Here is a 5,473-nt window from a genome sequence, read left to right as displayed (position 1 = left end):
CACGTCCTAACCAAAATGTTGTAGGAACCAAATGGGCTTTCCGCAACAAGCAAGATGAGCATGGTGTGGTTACAAGGAACAAAGCCCGACTTGTGGCCAAAGGATATTCACAAGTCGAAGGTTTGGATTTCGGTGAAACCTATGCACCCGTAGCTAGGCTAGAATCAATTCGCAATTTACTTGCCTATGCTACTTACCATGGCTTCAAGTTTTATCAAATGGACGTGAAAAGTGCCTTCCTCAACGGACCAATTAAGGAAGAGGTCTATGTTGAGCAACCTCCCGGCTTTGAAGATAATGAGTATCCTAACCACGTATACAAACTCTCTAAGGCGCTTTATGGGCTCAAGCAAGCTCCAAGAGCATGGTATGAATGCCTAAGAGATTTTCTTATCACTAATGGCTTCAAAGTCGGAAAGGATGATCCTACTTTATTTACTAAAACTCTTGACAATGATTTGTTTGTATGCCAAATTTATGTTGATGATATTATATTTGGGTCTACTATCGAATCTACATGTGAAGAATTTAGTAGAATCATGACACAGAAATTCGAGATGTCTATGATGGAGGAGTTGAAGTACTTCTTGGGATTTCAAGTGAAGCAACTCCAAGAGGGCACCTTCATTAGCCAAACGAATTATAGTCAAGACATTCTAAACAAGTTTGGGATGAATGATGCCAAGCCCATCAAGACACCCATGGGAACCAATGGGCATCTCGACCTCGACGCGGGAGGTAAATCCGTCGATCAAAAGGTATACCGGTCGATGATAGGTTCTTTACTCTATTTATGTGCTTCACGACCGGACATTATGCTTTCCGTATACATGTGTGCAAGATTCCAAGCCGACCCTAAGGAAGCTCACCTTACGGCCGTAAAACAAATCTTGAGATATTTAGTTTATACTCCTAAGTTTGGGCTTTGGTACCCTCGAGGATCCACATTTGATTTAATTGGTTATTCGGATGTCGATTGGGCGGGGTGTAAAATCAATAGAAAGAGCACATCGGGGACTTACCAGTTCTTGGGAAGATCTCTGGTGTCTTGGGCTTCAAAGAAGCAAAATTCTGTATCTCTTTCTACCGCCGAAGCCGAGTATATTGCCGCAAGCCATTGTTGCGCGCAATTGCTTTGGATGAGGCAAACCCTCAGGGACTATGGTTACAAATTAACCAAAGTTTCTCTTCTATGTGATAATGAGAGTGCAATCCGTATGGCAGATAATCCCGTTGAACATAGCCGCACTAAACACATAGCCATTCGATATCATTTTCTAAGGGATCACCAACAAAAGGGAGATATCGAGATTGTATATATTAACACCAAGGAACAATTAGATATCTTTACCAAGCCACTTGATGAACAAATATTTAACAAAATTAGGCATGAGCTAAATATTCTTGATTCTCGGAATTTCTTTTGCTGTTTTGCACACATAGCTCATAAATATACCTTTGATCATATCTCTTTTATATACTATGACTAATGTGTTTTCAAGTGGATTTCCAACCAAGTCATAGATTGAAAGGGAAACAGAGTCTTCGGCGAAGACAAAGGCTTCCACTCCACTCCATCAAGTTACTCATCCTTCGCCGTCGCTCCAAGCCACTCTCCAACTTTGGTATAATCTTCACTCATATTTTGTTTGCCAAAGGGGGAGAAAGTAGTTAGAAAAAAGGGCTTATATTTCACTCAAGTATCCGTTTTTGGCGATTCATGCCAAAGGGGAGAAAGTATTAGCCCAAAGCAAAAGGACCGCACCACCACCTAATTTTAAAATAAAGATTTTCAAATTGATGTCTTATTATGTTCAAAAGGGTGAGAAAGTATTGATATCTTATTATGTTCAAAAGTGTGAAAAAGTACTAGTATCTTCAAAAAAAATTAAAACTCTATTGAACACTAAGAGGAGGATTTCATTAAGGGGGAGTTTTATTTTAGTCAAAGGAAAAGCATTTGAAACAGGGGGAGAAAATTTTAAATCTTGAAAATGCTTCTTAAAATCTTATTCATGTATCCTTCGACCATTTGCAAAAGGACTTTGAAAATAATTTACAAAAGAATTTGCAAAAACAAAACATGTGGTGCAAGCGTGGTCCAAAATGTTAAAAATATATGGTGTGTTTGGTTTGTGGAGTCACTCTATGCTTCATGAGGTGATGCATCATAAGGTAATTCTATCAATTTTTGTGGAATCAACCCACTCCTCATATATATACTAATTATTAGCTTATGAGGAATGGGGTGGTGATGGATCAACCCATTCTATTTCACAAACCAAATAAAAAAGTGAGGAGTGAGAAGAAGATGAATCACTTCTGTCGGGGACCATAATTAGGGGTACCCTCAAGACTCCTAATTCTCAGCTGGTAACCCCCATCAGCACAAAGCTGCAAAGGCCTGATGGGTACGATTAAGTCAGGGATCGGTCCATTCGAGGGACTCGATCACGCCTCGCCCGAGCCTTGCCTCGGGCAAGGGCAGCCGACCCCGGAGGATCTCCGCCTCGCCCGAGGCCCCCCCTCCAGCGACGAACATACTTCCGGCTCGCCCGAGGCCCTGTCTTCGCCAAGAAGCAACCCTGACCAAATCGCCGCGCCAAACGACCAAATCGCAGGAGCATTTAATGCAAAGGTGGCCTGACACCTTTATCCTGACGCGCGCCCTTCAGTCGACAGAGCCGAAGTGACCGCCTGCGCCGTACCGGCTGTAGTGCCACTTGACAGAGTGAGGCTGACAGGCAGTCAGGCCCGGCCTCAGGCACCATAGGAAGCTCCGCTTCGCCCGACCCAGGGCTCGGACTCGGGCTCAGCCCCTGAAGACGGCGAACTCCGCTCCGCCCGACCCAGGGCTCGGACTCGAGCTCAGCCCCTGAAGACGGCGAACTCCGCTCCGCCCGACCTAGGGCTCGGACTCGGGCTAAGCCCCGGAAGACGGCGAACTCCGCTCCGCCCGACCCAGGGCTCGGACTCGGGCTCAGTCCCTGAAGACGGCGAACTCCGCTCCGCCCGACCCAGGGCTCGGACTCGGGCTAAGCCCCGGAAGACGGCGAACTCCGCTCCGCCCGACCTAGGGCTCGGACTCCGGCTAAGCCCCGGAAGACGGCGAACTCCGCTCCGCCCGACCCAGGGCTCGGACTCGGGCTAAGCCCCGGAAGACGGCGAACTCCGCTCCGCCCGACCCAGGGCTCGGACTCGGGCTAAGCCCCGGAAGACGACGAACTCCGCTCCGCCCGACCCAGGGCTCGGACTCGGGCTAAGCCCCGGAAGACGACGAACTCCGCTCTGCCCGACCCAGGGCTCGGACTTGGGCTCAGCCCCGGAAGACGACGAACACCGCTCCGCCCGACCCCAGGGCTTGGACTCGGCCCTGGCCTCAGCTGACGGTATCCGCCTCGCCCGACCCAGGGGCTCGGACTCGACCTCGGCCACGGAAGACAGACTCAACCTCGACCTCGGAGGAGCCTCCACATCGCCCAACCTAGGGCGCAGACCAGCCACGTCAACAGGAGGCGCCATCATCACCCTACCCCAAGCTGACTCAGGCCACGGGGAACAAGATCAGCGTCCCATCTGGCTCGCTCCGCCAGATAGGCAATGATGGCGCCCCGCACACTCTGTGACGACGGTGGCTCTCAGCCCCCTTACAGAAGCACGAGGACGTCAGCAAGGACTCGACAGCTTCGACAGCTGTCCTTCCCCCAGGCTCCAGCGCTCCTCCGACGGCCACGACACCACACGAACCGGGCGCCAAAACCTCTCAGGCCACCACGATGGCGTGTACTTAGGGCGCTAGCTCTCCTCCGCTAGACACGTAGCACTCTGCTACACCCCCCATTGTACACCTGGATCCTCTCCTTGTGCCTATAAAAGGAAGGACCAGGGCCCTCTTAGAGAATGTTGGCCGCGCGGGGACGAGGACAAGACAGGCGCTCGCGTAAGGCCGCTCGCTCCCTCTCCCGCGTGGACGCTTGTAACCCCCTACTGCAAGCGCACCCGACCTGGGCGCGGGACGAACACGAAGGCCGCAGGATTTCCACCTCTCTCACGCCCGTCTCTGGCCACCTTTCTCCCCCCTTCGCGCTCGGCCTCGCGCCGACCCATCTGGGCTGGGGCACGCGACGACATTCCCTCGTCGGCCCAGGGACCCCCCGGTCTTGAAACATCGACAGTTGGCGCGCCAGGTAGGGGCCTGCTGCGTGTTGACGAACAGCTTCCCGTCAAGCTCCAGATGGGCAGTCTCCAGCAACCTCTCGAGCCCGGGACGGTGCTCCGTTTCGGGAGTCTTGAGTTCATGTCCCTCGACGGCAGCTACGACATGATACCCCTTCCCCCGCCGTGCGACGGCAGCAATGGCGGCCGACAACCCGTCCGCCGGCGGCGGAATCGACGACGTCTTCCCCGTGTGGTGGAAGAACAACCTTCGAGCTCACCCCGTCCTCTCCCCCGCCGACGGAGGAGGAGGCGGGGCAACCAAGGCCAAGCAGGAGGCAGCGCCTCGTCGGCTGTCGAGCGAGTCGACAGCGCCGTCACCTCAATGGGGGGTGCGCCGGGCATCGACCTCGCGTTTGGGACGAAGACGAGCACCGTCTCCCCGCAACGTGCCGATTCCAAGCAAACGGACGACGCCAGCACGCTCGCGAAAGGCTTGCTGGGCGTCACCCTCGAACCAGAGACGACGGTGCAGTCAGTCCCTGACGTGACTTCATCACCGCCCGTCGACCAAGAGGTACCGACCGATTCTCATCTCACGCCCCTTGGATTCAGCCTCGACCCGCCAAGCGACTTCGCTTGCGCCCTCGTAGAGGCGAGTCCAAACCCTCTGGGGTTTCGTATGCGGTCACCTTGGGACCGGCTGACGGACGTCTCGACCTACGGGCCCTCAGGGTCCGAGGAAGACGACGTGTCCGACTTCTGTTGGGATTTCTCCGGACTTGGCAACCCCAGTGCCATGCGGGAATTCATGACCGCGTGCGACTACTGCCTTTCCGACTGTTCCGACGGTAGCCGCAGCCTCGGCGACGAGGACTGCGGCCCAGGCCGCGAATGTTTCCACGTCGATCTAGGGGGTCCCTCCGAAGGCAACCATCTTGGTATGCCGGAGAACGGTGATCTCCCTAGGCCTGTGCCTCGCGTTGACATCCTACGGGAGCTAGCTGTGGTCCTCGTTCAGGCGGGGGGTCATGACCCACAGCTCGAGCAAATCTGCGGGGTGTCGGCCAGGCTCGACGAGGGAGCAGGAGCACTTGGGCCGATCCGCCGGGACGTCGGGCAGGAATGGGCGGGCCAACCTCCGGCCGGGGAAATGCGTCATCTACCTCAGGGCTTCCAGCACCGCATCGCCGACGATGCCAGGATGAGGTCGCCGCCCGCTTCCAGTGGAGTCGGCTAGAACCTGGCTGCAGCAGCAATGCTTCTCTGCGCGATGCCGGAGCCATCAACCACCGAGGGGCGGCGAATCCAGGGAGAG

This window comes from Zea mays, chromosome 7 (genome assembly GCF_902167145.1).
Source record: "Zea mays cultivar B73 chromosome 7, Zm-B73-REFERENCE-NAM-5.0, whole genome shotgun sequence".
NCBI lineage: Eukaryota > Viridiplantae > Streptophyta > Magnoliopsida > Poales > Poaceae > Zea > Zea mays.
This window is presented reverse-complemented; position numbering follows the sequence as displayed.